The following is a 17,938-nucleotide window of genomic DNA, read 5'->3' on the forward strand; positions in this document are numbered from 1 at the left end:
ACTCTCCTGCACCACACAGGGTGTGCAAGTGCGTGAATCAAAGTCATGCTCGTGTCAGTGGGCCTTAACTGCCTGATGTCAGTGTTCTGTGCAAAGCTGAAGAAATCAGAAAACAATGAGCCTTGATGGATCCATTAAGAGTGCACATGTGACCCGCGGTGTGAATATGCATGTGAATCAGCGCTGGCAACCAGCTCGCCTCAACACATTTGAATATGCAAATGTTTCCCCAAACAAAAAGCCTTGACAAGCTGTTATTACACAACTGACTCCCACGTGCGCCTGAACAACACCAGAGGAGGCGCAACAACAGACGACCACAATGAGATGTTTGTGCACGTTGCCGGCATGCACATGTATTTGTGCGTTCAGTATGAAACGGAATAATAATGCTAGCAGCGCTTCTCTGCAGCTTCATACCAATCTGTTGCTTGTGCAAGCAGGCAAACGTCCAATCAGAGCTCAGACGGTGACGACCACATTCAGTCCAGTCATGTTTTCATGAGCAAGTGGACTCGTCAGTTTCAGGTTCTGGTGTGTAGGCCGGCAGTAAACCTGGTCAGTTTGTTTCAGTGAAATCAAAATGGAAAGTTCCACCGCTACTGGCTGTGAGAGTGACATCACGCCCACCGTGAGGAGGTGTTGATGGAAGTTAAAAATAGAAAAAAGTGGACATCATTTTTGTTGCACTTTTCCATCTGATGTAGGGAAGCTGTACGTCTCCAGTACCAGGGTTCTTGTGGCTGATTTTTGAACTGGTGAGATCACAAAGATTGTGAAACACCTGATGGCGGAGAAAGCTCCAGGGACCTTCAGCTTCAGAGCTGAGCTCCTCCAAGCTGGTGAAGATGATGTTCTCCTGGCACTGCAAACAGTCTTTGTTTCAGTCTGGGAGACTGGTATCAACCCTACAGACCGGTAGAAAAAGACTTATCTCAGTTTGGAAAAGAAAGGGTGAGTGCATGTGTTGTAACAACCACAGGGATATTGCAGGGGTAGTGCCCTTGTTTGCAGAGTAGAAGGTTCCTGGTTCAAGCTCACTTGTGCACATTCTCCATGTAATGTGGAGTTATGTCATGAAACGCATCCGGCATAGAACTTGTGCCAAGTCAACATGCAGATCCCACTCTGATCTGCTGTGGTGACCCCAAGTGGATAAAGGGAGAAATTGAATGAATCTATAGTGCTCTCTGTGCTGGGGAAGGTGCCTCCAAGAATTATTCTTGAAAGTTCCAGTTTCTTGCTGCTCAGTGGCCGGAACAGTCTGGATTCATGTCCAAGAAGTCGAATACGGACTATTCTAGCTGCATGAGAATTGATGGAACACAAGTGTGAATAATAGCAGTACATCTTTCTTTGATTCAGTTGCTTGGATGGGTCTCTGGGACATCCTGAGAATTCATGAGGTCCCCAAGAAGTTGTAGGGCATCAAATCCAGCCTATGCACAGATACTGTGAGTGCTGTCCAGAGTGGAGGCAGAAACTTCATCAAGCTAGGATGGTCGATTTTGCTCCAGATCGACATGAATGACGGGTAACTTTACAGAGCACAGTTAAACTGTGACCTTACAAAACAGTCGACTCTGTAAAATCATGAAGAGCCGGTGTTCTGTCTTAATCTAATGTGGTAAAGTAAGTCCCTTCGGCTGCTCCCTTGTTTGCACTCGGGGTCGCCACAGCAAATCCAAGGTGGATCTGCATGTTGAATTGGCACAAGTTTTACGCCGGATGCCCTTCCTGACGCAACTCCACATTACATGGAGCAATGTGGCAGGGGTGGGATTTGAACCCGGAACCTTCTGAACTGAAACCAAGCACATTAACCACTTGGCCACCACCCCATTCTTAATCTAATGTGGTGCTAAACAGCAAACGCTGTTGTCTACCATCTGTCGCTGCAGATTGTGTCAGTTCATCAAATGCCTCACAGCCGACCAGCTCGGATTTTCCTTAAAAAAAAAAAAAAAAAAAAAAATTGAGGTTGAACATTATTATTTCTCATCTTTACTGCTGTTAGTTTTCTGGAAAAATAAATAAATAAAAACACATTTGCAGTGGATAGCAGTTTGATTGTATTTAGGCCTTTTTTTCGCTAATGATTTAAAAAAGTGTTTAAAACTGTACTATCTAGAAAACATATATTCTGTACCAGAAATGTACCATGAAATATTTATCTTAGTACTCTTTAAATCTGTTCAATCAATGTTAAAGGTGCAAAAGTATTACTTCTGCCACTAGATGTCATACTAGCTCCAACTTTGTGGGGCTAAAACAAGGCTTCCCTCCTCTACTCCTCCCAGTCCTCTCTTCTCCACATTGAACAGAAGCAACACCTTTGAACAGATCGAAAGGCTCTTAAACTGTTAAAAGCCAGATGTGTGTTGATTGTAGTGTGACTACATTCATGTTAGAAGCATCTTTAACCGCTGAATAGGGATTTCTGGACATCCAGTTCTGCCCATCATCTTGATGTAATAGCGGCAAGTCAGGCTTTTGTTTTATAAACGTGACAAGACAAGTCTGGAATCGTTTCCCTCCAGAAGTGCACGTGTGCATTTTTACCTCAGGAAATGTAAAGAAAAATTTTGAAATGGCCAACTAGAAAGGCGGCGTTCCTACAACGTGGTGCCAAAATGCTTCACTGAGTCTGTACAAGATGAGCGCTGATAAACACGTTACCTTCAAATTTACCACAAAAGGAGTGGAGTCTATTTACAGTTTATTTTTTAAATCACGCAGTGACCGAATATTTAGATGATTTTAAACATACAGATGAGCATTTGATTTTGATGTCTGTCCATATTTAGTTTGGCTGAATATTTTGGCGAACGCCTGCAGGAGCAGATTGTCCTCTTCCTGCTGTCGAAGGTTTCAATGAGATTACCGTAAAAAAAAAAAAAAAACTCTTGATTGAGTATATTTTGAGTCATCTTGCTTTAAAAGCTGTAATCTGGTACAGATGATGAAACATGACAGTGGAGTAAACACTTTTGAAGAAAAGGATTAAAAATACTATATTGGAGGAATGGACGGAGTCTACAGTGACCAAACCTCAGGAGTGAAACTGCCAAATGTCAAATAACAATAAAAGCACAAAAGATGCTGTATGTCGGACACAATGAAAGGAAGTGAATGGGCTGCCAGTCTCTTTCAGCGACCCGAAAGGTCGAGAACCACTTACAAATGTGTTCCTGTGTCAGCTGGCTGACGTCCAATAAATATGAGACACCAGATCCACCGAGCCGTTCAATAGACTGAGATAAGACACAGTTCCATTCAGCCGTGCGCTTAAATGTCATTACAGCCTGCAGCGTGCACAAAACTGTTCGTGGAGCGTGCACGGGACTTTCACAACTGAGTCACTGAATGAACACACTGAACTACGTCCCTCTTTGAGTGTCATAAAGCGACTCTGAGGAGTTTTTCTTTCATGGAGAAACCAGTCGTCTGTTCTCTGGACTGATTTTTAGTGTCCAAACAAAGTAAGAAAAACCAGAATGCTGCTCTGGTGTCATCATCAAAAAATGGCAAAACAACTAAAACAAAACAAAGGGCCACCTGGTGTTTCTTAGTGGTCAACTTTGAGGATTTAATGCAGAAACCAGCAGGAAATTCTGGGGGTTATTTTCAAAATACGATGATTTAAAAATAACGTGATTCAGACCCTCCAATGAATTTGTGATATCAAAATTTCAGCAATTAAACCAATAAAGAATTCAACCAGTGGGGGGGGGGGGGGATGAAGGGATCACAAATTTCTGGAGGGACTGATAATTTAACTGCTCATTTAACTTCCTCTTTTTAAAAGACGGAAAATTCCTGGAATAATTGATACATTCAGCCATGATCCAGTTTTGCAGAAGAATTTTGGTGGCTAAAGGAATCAATCAATCAATCAATTTTTTTATATAGCGCCAAATCACAACAAACAGTTGCCCCAAGGCGCTTTATATTGTAAGGCAAGGCCATACAATAATTATGTAAAACCCCAACGGTCAAAACGACCCCCTGTGAGCAAGCACTTGGCTACAGTGGGAAGGAAAAACTCCCTTTTAACAGGAAGAAACCTCCAGCAGAACCAGGCTCAGGGAGGGGCAGTCTTCTGCTGGGAATGGTTGGGGCTGAGGGAGAGAACCAGGAAAAAGACATGCTGTGGAGGGGAGCAGAGATCAATCACTAATGATTAAATGCAGAGTGGTGCATACAGAGCAAAAAGAGAAAGAAAGAAAGAAAGAAAGAAAGAACCCCCCAGCAGTCTACGTCTATAGCAGCATAACTAAGGGATGGTTCAGGGTCACCTGATCCAGCCCTAACTATAAGCTTTAGCAAAAAGGAAAGTTTTAAGTCTAATCTTAAAAGTAGAGAGGGTGTCTGTCTCCCTGATCTGAATTGGGAGCTGGTTCCACAGGAGAGGAGCCTGAAAGCTGAAGGCTCTGCCTCCCATTCTACTCTTACAAACCCTAGGAACTACAAGTAAGCCTGCAGTCTGAGAGCGAAGCGCTCTATTGGGGTGATATGGTACTACGAGGTCCCTAAGATAAGATGGGACCTGATTATTCAAAACCTTATAAGTAAGAAGAAGAATTTTAAATTCTATTCTAGAATTAACAGGAAGCCAATGAAGAGAGGCCAATATGGGTGAGATATGCTCTCTCCTTCTAGTCCCCGTCAGTACTCTAGCTGCAGCATTTTGAATTAACTGAAGGCTTTTTAGGGAACTTTTAGGACAACCTGATAATAATGAATTACAATAGTCCAGCCTAGAGGAAATAAATGCATGAATTAGTTTTTCAGCATCACTCTGAGACAAGACCTAAAGGAATGTGATTAAGAAACTCAAATGACCTTCAACAGGAGCTTCAGGCTCTGCTGATGGTCTCACACACATACACACACATATGGGTGATTCTTTAACTACGGCACTATTGGCCTTGTAAATGTAATTTCCACCACACCATTGCCTTACAATATAAAGTGCCTTGGGGCAACTGTTTGTTGTGATTTGTTGCTATATACATGTGCTCTGATATCACTGTTTATCTCCATAGAAACTACCCAAACAATCTTTCATACAAACTGTTTAAACTGTTTAAAGGGACATTACAGTGTTGTGGTGGAAATTAGGGCAATAGTGTGGGACAACTACATTTTGTTTTAAAAAAATCACAACAGTTGTATGACATTGAATACCCCAATTATGTTTTGATTATTTTACTGATATTTTATTCAGAGATATTTTAAAACATTAGAAAAAATGTTTCTTTACCATTCATTTTTATCATTGAAGATCAAAAGTCTGGGTGTGGGACAAGCACAAAACGGCAATATTTGCATATAATGACGCTGAAAAAAGGTGAAAAAGTCATCATAGACTACTAGAACAAATTTCTTAACACACTTTCATTGTAAAGATAACTATAAAAGTGTGAAATTTCCCCTTTTTTCTGTTTTTCATACAATATGATCAAAGGACATAATAAGTGCCCGTAGTCTAAGAATCACCCACGTGTGTGTGTGTGTGTGTGTGTGTGTGTGTATATATATATATATATATATATATATATATATATATATATATACACACACACAGTTAATCTGTTCCACTACACCAGGAAACAAACATCAACAGTTAATCAACTTCAAATATCAGTTTAATCAGGTGTGACTGGAGCGAGAACGATGTTGTTTGGGAACTGCTTCCTGACACAGTTCGATACCCGTTGTCGTGGTAACTAATTCAACCTCGGTGTGACTGGTGGGAGAAGAACAGAAAGACGCCTCTGTTAAAGGGCAAACTGCATAATGTATCTGTGTGAAAATCCACTGGGATATTCCACGGAATGATGGCAACAAACAGCAAAGACAACAAATGAGGAGGAAAATGCCGCTTCCGCTCCTCCCTAATTTGATCCTGACAAACTTCCCATCCTCACTGCTCAGCCGCCAGCCAAATCAAAAGGTTCCACATCATTAAGGGCGGAAAGCTGCCGCGCTCTTAACGAACGGCCCAATTAGCCTCCGCCAAAGCGCACAACTCACAGAAACCGCTCCTGTCCTGGATCATGTGTTGTTGACACGCGTTGGTTTTGCACAAAACTCTGAGAGATGGAGCACCTCGGTCTCACACGTTCACCTCCGTTTAAAGTTTGAAACGGAGGTGAACCAGCTCACGTTCCACCAGGTCGGCTGTGTGACTCTTATCCGCTCAGGTCAAGGCTGGTGACGTGATTCTTGCTGGAAACGCTGCAGTTATCATGCTAATGTGGCGCTAATCAGCATTCAAAAACATTTGACACCACAACTACAGAGTTACAATTATTTTGAAAATCACCAGCTAGCTAACAATCAAACGTCACTCCATTAACAAACATCAGCAGAATGCATTATTTAGCTTGCAAGGCTAGCTGAGACGTGCTGTTAACAAGCTAGCTTAGGCGCTCTCTGAATAACAAGTTACACACCTGAAGATAATGTATTCATATTTTCAGGTCTTGTCTTATGAATATCTATTGACCTGTTTTGGGAACCTGCGATAGACTTCGCTAGTCTGTCCAGGATATCCCCTGTCTCACGCTCAGTGATCGCTGGAATAGGCTACAGCAACATTTCAGTTGCTGCATATTTTACCATTCCAATGCTTTTTTGTTCTGTATTGTTTGGATGTCCAGAGCAGATGGTCATCCCACCAAGTCTGGTCTGCTTGAGGTTTTGTCCTTATTACTGCTGTTGCTAATGTGCTTACTCAAACGTTTAGGGCTTAAACTGAACTTGTGTGGTGCCTTAAGACAACTTATGTTGTGGCTTGGTCCTGTAGAAATAATTTAACTGAAATGTGTGAATAACACCACGTTCTAGTGACCTTGGGAGTCAAAAGTCGTGACTGGGAATGACGTCACACACAAGGTAAACACATTCCAGTTTCCACACGGCACAACAAGTCTGAAAACAAACTGGAGGATTCAAGATTTTGGAGCAAGGAGAACTGCAAAAATATTTGGTCCACCACGGAGACCTCATGGTTGAGAACAGATCACAGAAATGACGTCAACATTTTAATTGACGGCTCAGGTTGTAGCACCATGTAGCCCATCGTCATTGTAGCAACATCTAGCAGGTTAGCAAATATTAACAGCACCATTTGATAAACATGTACAGTATTTCATACGTAAAACACCACAACAGCATGTCTGCAGACAGCAGGGGAACAGGACGGTCTGCATAATTTATTAAACTGGACACAAAAGTGTGCTAAAAATGGTAATAACCACAGCGTTCCCTGCTGTTGATGTTTGGATCAGACGTGCTGGACAAACTGAACATGGGGTTTGTACAAGTTGAAACTCTGAGTTCCTGCGTAATATAACTGGAAAATTACTACCAACATGGAGTGTCACGTTTGATGCTTTTACAGGAGAAACAGCATTTTAATCTACTGAGATTGAAAAAAAATCTTGTTGCTAGGCAGAATTTGTCAACATATTTTCCACCGACAACGCATCATGAAGCATCATGACCCTATGGAGCTCCGCCCACTTTTCCACTTTACAGGTAGGACACACCTGTGGACCCTGACACGCTGAGGCCTTTGCAACAGGGTGCACGTGAATAATTCATGTCCATTTGTGGCGGACAGTTGGTCGTGTCTGGTCCGTGTCAGCGGCGGCACATAAAGGCGCTCGTCTGTGGAGAAATGAACTAACAGCCTGCTGGAAAAGAAAAACCCCTCAGTGTCCAGGGGAAGACTTTCATCACTGCCGTGCTCATAAAGGACGATTTATGTCCATCTAGGGGTTTGCACGTGTGCGTGAGCTGACCATTATACGATTGTGTTCGCGGCTGTTTGATTGTAACTCAAAGCGACGACAGAAAACGTGAGAAAAAACCTGCCACAGTATGTTTTCTCACCTGAGCGGAATATTATGTTGTAAAATCAAAGTCTTTTTTTAGTTTGTGTTGCCATGCCAACTGTGACTTGTGCGTGTGCACGGTCTGCTCCTTGACATGCACGTCTTCTGTTCAGGTCACCTTCTGCTCAACGGGTTCTGATTGATGAGGAGAAAAAAAAACATGAATTATTCAGATAGCGTCCGTCTTTGCTGCAGCCCTCATGTTTGGTGTCACGCGAAGAAAGTGACACTCGGAGGGGAAACATTGTTTTATTTTTGCTTTGTTGCGAGCAGGGGTGGTGGTCAAGTGGTTAATGCGCTTGGTTTCAGTTCAGAAGGTTCCAGGTTCAAATCCCACCCCTGCCACATTTCTCCATGTAATGTGGAGTTGTGTCAGGAAGGGCATCCGGCGTAAAACTTGTGCCAATTCAACATGCAGATCCACCTTGGATTTGCTGTGGCGACCCCAAGTGCAAACAAGGGAGCAGCCGAAGGGACTTACTTTTACTGCGTGCAGACGTTGGAACTACATTATGTTTGTGATCAGGTTTGTTTTTTTGTTTTTATTTTAAACAGTGGATCAGTATCAGATTCATATCTGGATACCTTAAATTTCTTTGTACTTTATGCACTTTGCCCCTTTTCCAGGAAGTGACATCATGATTCAGTTAATTTCTCGGGTGCCGCTGAGGTTTTGTTTTTTTGGCGTCACGGCGGATCAAAGCTTCATGTGTCAGTGAGCTGGGTCACAAATAACAGCAGGCGGAGCTTTGGTTCAGCTCTTAGAGAGCTGGACAGAACCCCGACTGGAACTCTGTCTAAGGTGGACCCTGAGTGCACGAGGCTGGATTTAACTTTGCATTACTCAATGTTGTGTTTTGTTCACAACATTAAAAATAAGCCAATCAGAGTCTTCCCCTTCAGCACGCTGCTACTGAAAAAGCAGAAGAAAGTGATCAGTTTTCTGGCAAGTTAACAGATCTGAACCATCATGTTGGAGGGCAGCAGCTGAGAGCGGCCACCAAAGCTCCCTGAGGAGAAGCAGTTAAGCAGTCAGGGGAGGTTTTGTCTTTTTTTTCCTCAATTTCAATTTATTCAATTTATATTGCGACAATGTCACCTCAAGGCACCTCACATAAAAACAACTCAAAAACAATATAAAATAATAAAAAAAAACCACTGTAAAATAAAATCAAAACATCAAAAACACAAAAGTTCACAATAAAAAGTAAAAGAACTTAAAAAAAAAATTTAAAAGGATGCTAACCATAAGACTGGGTAAAAAGATGTCTTTAGTCTTTTCTTAAAAATCTCCACAGAATCTGAATGTCTCACTGAGGCCGGGAAAGCGTTCCACAAAACAGGAGCACAGTACGAAAAGGCTCTCTGTCCCACAGACCTGTTCCTCACACGGAGCAGTCCTGCATCCCCTGAACACAATGCCTGGGCCGGTACATAAGATTTAACTAAATCAGCTAGATAGGCCGGTGCCAGTCCATGAACAACTGTATAGGCCAACAGCAAAACCTTAAAAATCCGACCTCGCAGAGACAGCGAAGAGATGCCAAAATGGGGGTAATATGATCAAACCTTCTGCTTTGTGTCAAGAATCTGGCAGCAACATTTTGAACTAGTTGAAGACCCCGAGTATTGGACTGCAGCAAACCAGAAAATAAAACATTACAATAATCCAGCCTAGAAGAGACAAACGCATGAATCAGGGTCTCAGCGTCAGCCGTAGACAGGATGGGACGAATCCTCGCTATATTTTGCAGGTGGAAGAAAGCAGTCCTCGTAATATCTCTAATGTGGAGGTCAAAAGACAACGTAGGATCAAAAATTACCCCAAGGTTCCTCACTTTGTCAGTGTGATGTATGACACACAAACCGAGGCTGAGCGTTAACTGGTCAAATTGATGTCTCACTGGACCAAGAACATTCATTTCAGTCTTATCAGAGTTTAAAAGTAGGAAGATGCTAGACATCCAACTTCTCACTGATGCAAGGCAATCTTCTTCTTCCTCCAGAGCGTTTACCTTCATTTTGTTTAATGGTTGTGTTCAGTTTTGTTGTACATACTTCCATCGTGATACCACACGGACACTTGGATGGACTTTCGACCTGGTTTTTGCTGATCTGTGGCACAATCATGTTCTACCATAGTCACTACCTTTCAGACATGGGGTCAACACTTTGCATTGTATTTAAATGCAAATACAAATACTTTAGATTTTTGAATTCCAAATACAAATACTTTGTACTTTTTCAAATACAAATACTTTATATTTTGAGTATTTCAAATACATATACTTTCTATGAACTATAAACAGCAAATCAACACAAAAACTGATAAACCGGTGACAATTTATTGTGAAAATAGCATGACCAAATACTATTGATAAGTAAAGGATTGAATGTTTTATCACAAATTTACTATTATAATATCACAGGCAATAATCAAACTATCACAATATATATTCTGTTTCCATCAATATTGCATCCTTTTGTATCCACCATATCACAAAACAATAATAAAATGTCATATCTGGTGTGTCTCAACACGGTGTCACAGATATTCTGAAGTTTGAAAAGTATTTGAAAAAGTATTTGTAAAAGTATTTGGAAATACTTGGGGTCAGCGATGTATTTGAAATACAAATACAAATAGTTTGAATTCAAAATCAGAAAATACAAATACTACGAAAAATGTATTTAAGTATTTTCAAATACAAATACTTTTGTATTTGGCCCCATGTCTGCTACCTTTGCAGCAGATCACAAAGTTTTTTATGAAGATATTATACAATTATAGACTTTTGATGAGGTGTACCCGTGATTATGCGGACCTGATTGATGAACCAGATGAACCCCATCCTCACCAGGTCCGGATAATCACGGGTACATCTCATCAAAAGTCTATAACTGCTTTATTATATGGTAAACAAGAAAACTGGGAGTTTGTCAAACATACTAAAACTGAAAAATCAATCTCAAGTTTCAAGTCTTTATTATTACTGTCATACTGCACCAACTGACATCCCATCGATGGACTGGAGACGCCTGTTAAGTCCGTGACGAAGAGTCATCAGGCTTGTTTTCTTTTAAAGTTCGCCTTTCGCCTGTCTAGCTTCTGCGTAAAATCGACCGAGTACTCCATCAAGCATCCGTCTGTCATAAATTTCAAAGTCGGGTTCATGTCCCTTTTCAGTGACATACTTGTCAAACAGGTTGGCAGCTGACTGTGTATTTCTGCGGGTGTTCTTCGCATCTTTTTCGTGTAAAATTCGTTTTAGGTCAGTGTCGCTAACAGACCCAAACCTGTCTTCTGCCATCTTGTCAACAAACTGACAGCCAAGGTAGGCGTTGTATCTCGTTATCTGATTGGTCATTATCGATAGAAGGTGTCGCTCAATTAGTTAGCACTACGCTGCACACGAGGTGTACTCGTTTCACACGCGCAGTCTACTCGGCTCCACCAGCGGTCAACTCGGCATGTGGTACAGTTCAGAAAGTGGCGAATGGGCCAATCAGAAGTTGGCAAAATCCCACCACTATATAATATTGGTTCTTAGGTAAGAACAAATCCTATGAACACTCAGGAGTACTTTTACGCACATTTCAGTGCCGACATGTTGTCACGTTAGTTGAAGTTCATTAAGATATGATATTGCAGTGATATGTCCATGATATCTCATTATTATCTATTGGTCCAGTGATTGAGGCATTGGGCTTGAGACCAGAAGATCCTCGGTTCAAATCCCAGCCTGACAGGAAAATCACTAAGGGCCCTTGGGCAAGGTCCTTAATCCCCTTGTTGCTCCCGGTGTGTAGTGGGCGCCTTGTGTGGCAGCACCCTGACATCGGGGTGAATGTGAGGCATTATTGTAAAGCACTTTGAGCATCTGATACAGATGGGAAAGTGCTATATAAATGCAGTCCACTTACCATTTACCATCATGCTCCATTTTGGTAATTTGCAGAGTATTTCTTATATTAAAATAAATTAAATGTACACTGTAAAAAAAATGATAGTTCCGTTAACTTGAGTGAACTAAAGTCTCATTTACTCCACTTGTAATGGCAAGTTTAGGATATTGGACTCAAGTTTATATGTTTTCAAAATCTGAATTCAAAGCTATCCATTGTCTTCATTAATTGTGATGTGAAACGAAGCTTATCTTTAAGTTGAGTTAACTGATATTCAGTTGAATCAACTCACATTGTGGTGAACTTTTTTTTTTTTTTTGGTGTCAGATTTTATATCAAACCTTTTCTTTTTTGCTGATTCCTACAGTAAGTTGGTACATAGGTCCTACATGGACACACCTGCTGGACTCAGTTGAACCACTTCAGAAGATGGATGCATTAGAGGTGATTTAATTGACACCTACAAAATCTTACATGGCCATGAAATCTTTAATTTTGAAATTTTCTTTGAAATGAGAAGATATGCTGACCTTTCACTGAAGGATTCATCCCATCTGCTCAGTGATGTTAATCAGTGAAATCACCTGCTGGAGTCAGTGGCTGCAAAGAAAACCTGCACCCTCTTGGTACTTTCTGGAATACTTTGGACACTGCTGGTTCATTACATGGTCCACAAGCTCACAGCTCGTATTTCATTAGTCAGATGTGGTTGTCTTCCTTTTGCGTATGTCCTAAACCTCCTTCAGGTCTTCCTCCACCTTGTTCTCATCCGCACTGTCCCTCTTCCTCTGACACCGTCCGTTTTTGTTGTGGACATACCTGTTGCCTTTTTATAGTCCATAAACCTGAAGGCAGAAGGCACATGGGAGAATTGATTAGATCTGTGTTATTTTATGAAGGTCCTGCTCTGGTCTGCTTGTTCAAGTCTGTGTGTGGTTTATATTTGCGCTGAACGGCTGCACCTCACCTTTTGTTGTACTGGTTACAATGATAAAGTATCTGTACCTGCTCAGTTCTGTTCTGCTCCACTGTGATGTACAGAAGCAAAAACATAAGCGTTCACTGTCCAAATACTTCTGGGCCGACCTGGATGAGGGTTTGTGGATTTGTCAGGTTAGAATTTTTTTCCTCTATTTCTTTTTTGATGATGTCACTCTGACGTGTGAATGAAACTGCAAATGTCTGCTGTGATCCGCATTTAAGACAACGAAACACAAACAGATGTTAAAGGAGGAGAAGAAAGAATGAGAGCAGGAGGTGAGGACAAAGAGGAGATAAAAGAGAGGGGAGGTGGTGGAGGATCACAGTGAGGAGGAGGAGGAGGATGGAGCTGAAGAAGAGGTGAGGAAGGAGGGAGGAAAATTAAAGGAGAAGTGTGAGGAGGGGAGGAGAGAAGGAGGAGGTGTCAAGAGTCAGATCGACTTTCGTCACGTTGATCGGAGGTGTGAACCCGAGAAAGCTGACAAATCGATTTCCATGTTTGTCTGAAAACAAAGTGAGTGAGTGTTTGTGCCGCAGGCTGCTGCCGACCTTTGTACCGCGGGCGACCTTTGTACCGTGCTTGGACCTGAAATAATAAAAAAAAAAACTTAATAAAAAATATCTAAAATCACTGCCGACCACTTCAAGATCCAACAAAGTCTGCAAAATGTTAAAAAGATTAAAGTAAATTACAAACTGAAACAATTAAGACCATGTGATCGACACCAGTGGACCCCCCCCCCACATACACACACACACACACACACACACACACACACACACACACACACACACACACACACACACACACACACATACACACAAAAAAGATTCTTTTTTTTTTTTGAAGAAAAAAAAAGACATGACAAGTTTCCCCACTTTTTTCTCTTGGTTCATTAAAAAAAAATTCACGTGTTTGTCAGGAAAAACTCCGCCCAACTTGTGTATCTTAAAACTCAAAAACCAAAAAGTTTGCAAAATTGAAGTGTTGATACATTAATGCTGGGGGGGGGGGGTCAAAGCTCTTCTTCTTCTTCTTCTTTGTCTTTCGGCTGTTCCCGTTAGGGGTCGCCACAGCAGATCAATCGTTTCCATCTCACCCTGTCCTCTGTATCTTCCTCTGTCACACCAACCATCTGCATGTCCTCTCTCAGCACATCCATGAACCTCCTCTTTGGTCTCCCTCTTCTCCTCCTGCCTGGTGGCTCCATCCTCAGCATCCTTCTCCCTATATACCCTGGGTCCCTCCTCTGCACATGTCCAAACCATCTCAATCTCGCCTCTCTGACTTTGTCTCCAAACCGTCCCACCTGAGCTGCCCCTCTGATATGTTCATTCCTAATCTTGTCCATTCTTGTCACTCCCAAAGAGAATCTCAACATCTTCAGCTCTGCCACCTCCAGCTCTGCCTCCTGTCTTTTTGTTAGTGCCACCGTCTCTAAACCATACAACATAGCTGGTCTCACTACTGTTTTGTAAACTTTCTCCTTCACTCTTGCTGATATTCTTCGGTCACAAATCACTCCTGCCACCTTTCTCCACCCACTCCACCCTGCCTGCACTCTCTTCTTCACCTCTTTACCACACTCTCCATTACTTTGAACAGTTGACCCCAAATATTTAAACTCATCTACTTTCACCACTTCTGCGCCTTGTAACTGCACCATTCCACTGGGCTCCCTCTCATTCACACACATGTACTCAGTCTTGCTTCTAGTGACTTTCATTCCCCTTCTCTCCAAAGCATATCTCCACTTCTCCAGACTAGACTCAACTTGCTCTCTACTCTCACTACAGATTACAATGTCATCTGCAAACATCATAGTCCATGAGGACTCCTGTCTGATCTCATCTGTCAACCTGTCCATCACCACTGCAAACAAGAAAGGACTCAGAGCTGATCCTTGGTGTAATCCCACCTCCACCTTGAATGAGTCTGTCATTCCGACTGCGCATCTCACCGCTGTCACACTATTCTTGTACATGTCCCGCACTACCCATAAGCTTTTTCTAAGTCCACAAACACACAATGTAACTCTTTCTGTCCTTCTCTGTACTTTTCCAACAGTATTCTCAGAGCAAACATTGCATCTGTAGTGCTCTTTCTCGGCATGAAACCATATTGCTTCTCACAGATCTTCACCTGTTTTCTAAGCCTAGCTTCTACTACTCTTTCCCATAACTTCATGCTGTGGCTGATCAGCTTTATGCCTCTGTAGTTACTGCAGCTCTGCACATCACCCTTGTTCTTGAAAATAGGAACCAGCACACTTCATCTCCAACTCCTCAGGCATCCTCTCACTTTCCAAGATTTTATTAAACAATCTGGTTAGAAACTCTACTGCCATCTCTCCTAGACATTTCCATGCCTCCACTGGAATGTCATCTGGACCAACTGCCTTTCCACTCTTCATCCTCTTCATAGCAGCCCTCACTTCTTCCTTGCTAATCTCTTGTACTTCCTGATTTACTCTCACCACATCATCCAGCCTTTTCTCTCGCTCATTTTCTTTATTCATCAGCTCTTCAAAATAAACCCTCCACCTTCTCAGCACACATGTGCATCTTTTACCACCCTAACCTGCTGCACATCCTTTCCAGCTCTGTCGCTTTGTCTGGCCAATCGGTAGAAGTCCGTTTCTCCTTCCTTACTATTCAACTTCTTGTACAGCTCGCAATATGCCTTTTCCTTTGCTTTTGCCACTTCTCTTCTCGCCTTACACCGCATCTCCTTGTACTCCTGTCTACTTTCTTCATCTCTCCGACTATCCCAAAACTTTTTTGCCAACCTCTTTCTCCTTATGCTTTCCTGGACCTCTTCATTCCACCACCAAGTCTCCTTGTCTTCCTTCCACTGTCCAGATGCCATACCCAGTACTGCCCTAGCTGTCTCCCTCACCACATCTGCAGTACTTTTCCAGTTGTCCAAAATTGCTTCCCCTCCAACTAGTGCTTCTCTCACCTGCTTGCTAAATTTCACACAACAGTCTTCCTCCTTCAGCTTCCACCATCTGATCCTTTGTTGAACTCTCACTCTCTTCTTCTTCTTTAACTCTAAAGTCATCTTACAAACAACCATCCTATGCTGTCTAGTGACACTCTCTCCTGCTACCACCTTACAGTCTGTGATTTCTTTTAGCTCGCATCTCCTATAAAGAATGTAGTCCACCTGTGTACACCTTCCTCCACTCTTATATGTTACCCTGTGCTCCTCCCTTTTCTTAAAGTAGGTATTCACCACAGCCATTTCCATCCTTTTTGCAAAATCAACTACCATCTGTCCTTCCCCATTCCTATTCTTGATACCATATCTACCCATTACTTCCTCATCACCTCTGTTCCCTTCACCAACATGCCCATTGAAGTCTGCTCCTATCACCACTCTTTCATGCTTGGGCACACTCTCCACCACCTCATCTAACACACTCCAGAAATCTTCTTTCTCCTTCATCTCACAACCTACCTGTGGGGCATATGCACTGATGATATTCATCATCACCCCTTCAATTTCCAACTTCACACTCATCGCCCTGTCAGACACTCGCTTAACCTCCAACACACTTTTAACATACTCTTCCTTTAAAATGACCCCAACACCATTTCTCTTCCTGTTCTCACCATGGTACCACAACTTGTACCCACCACCGATGCTCCTGCTCTTACTTCCCTTCCACTTGGTCTCTTGCACACACAATATGTCTACCTTTCTCCTCTCCATCATATCAGCCAGCTCTCTCCCTTTACCAGTCATACTACCAACATTCAAAGTCCCCACTCTCATTTCCACCCTTCTAGTTTTCTTCTTCTCCCGCTGTTCGTGGCAACGTTTTCCTCCTCTTCTTCGTCATCTTCGCCCAGCAGTAGCCCAATTTCCACCGGCACCCTGTTGGGCAATAGCACTAGTGGCGGATGTTGTTAACCCGGGCCGCGACTGATCCGGTATGGGAATTTGATTCTGAGTCTGCATAGTTGGGTTGGCTTGTTTTACGCCGGATGCCCTTCCTGACGCAACCCTCCTCATTTATCCGGGCTTGGGACCGGCACTCAGAATGTACTGGCTGCACACCCCATGTGGCTGAGTTGGGGGGGTCAAAGCTCTGTGTACCAAAACATCACACATTTCTGACATTTATAAATGACTTTTTTCTGAATTTTGGGTTTCAATAAGAAGTCTACCAGAAGCCCTGAAATGCTCACATTGCCCACCAGATGGCAGCAAAAGCTGCTCAGATGTGCAACAAGGTCTCAACTATTTATTCATTTGAGAAGTTAACTCTTGGTAAAAGTAGGACAGACTGACAGCCAAAAAATCATCTTACAGTTGTGTCCCTGAAATGAAGGACACTTAATTGTTACTAACTGTGTATTTATTAATTTGAGGAATTAAAGTGCGTATGTGGATGAGGCTGCACATTGTGACGGCAGCAAGGCTTTCAAGTTGCAGTTTCCCTGTTCTGCAGCTAGATGCTGCGTTTACACACAGTCAGAGCAGTGTGTATAGTTGCACACATTCCAAAGTATAAGTCCCAACTGGTAAATTACACACTTTGTGTAGAAGTATTTGTACACACTGTTTAAGCACAATTCTGTTTGTACGAACTGTCCACAGATGACTGGACATCTTTGTCAGACTCTTCAGGTCCCACCGGAATGAACAGTTGCTACTTCTATCGCCGGGGAACGTCAGTTTGTTGTGTGTTTGATTGTCATCCAGAACACAGACACCTCCGTGAGGACCTTAGTAACCAAACGGCCAAAGACCCGCCCACATATTGCCTGTGCAGACTGATGGCTGCTTTCGGACGTTGGTTGGACTTCAGTTCTTGACAGACAGATCTTGCATCAGCTCTTTTCTGGATGGACCTTGGACAAATGGATTTTGTGTGGATAGTGACTTTCAAAAAACTGATCTGGGCTGTGGGTCACGGGAGGCCACGACGGGTGGAGTCTGTGAAGGCTTTCCTTGGTACGGATCATCTCAGCAGGTGATTTCTCAGACGATTAGGACTTTAGTTTGAGGGCAGGTCAACTGTAAAACCACCCGCGAGACCATGAGTTACGAGGAAACCCTGGACTGTCTTGGCCCTTCATGGCTGTAGCTCGGGATCCTTGGACCGTGGCTTTGACTGTTCAGTCTTTGCCCT

The 17,938-nt window shown here is 42.6% G+C and overlaps 1 long non-coding RNA gene across 1 annotated transcript; it reads right to left on the reverse strand.

Moving 5' to 3' along the window:
• Positions 1–829: 829 nt before the first annotated feature.
• LOC117524560 lies at positions 830–16,566 on the reverse strand. The gene is made up of 3 exons (XR_004564796.1): positions 16,555–16,566; positions 6,605–6,614; positions 830–908 (listed from the first exon to the last, which is right to left on the reverse strand). It is a non-coding gene; the product is annotated as an uncharacterized LOC117524560 (long non-coding RNA).
• Between the last annotated feature and the right edge of the window lie 1,372 nt (positions 16,567–17,938).

Source organism: Thalassophryne amazonica, chromosome 14 (assembly GCF_902500255.1).
Source record: "Thalassophryne amazonica chromosome 14, fThaAma1.1, whole genome shotgun sequence".
Classification (NCBI taxonomy): Eukaryota; Metazoa; Chordata; class Actinopteri; order Batrachoidiformes; family Batrachoididae; genus Thalassophryne; species Thalassophryne amazonica.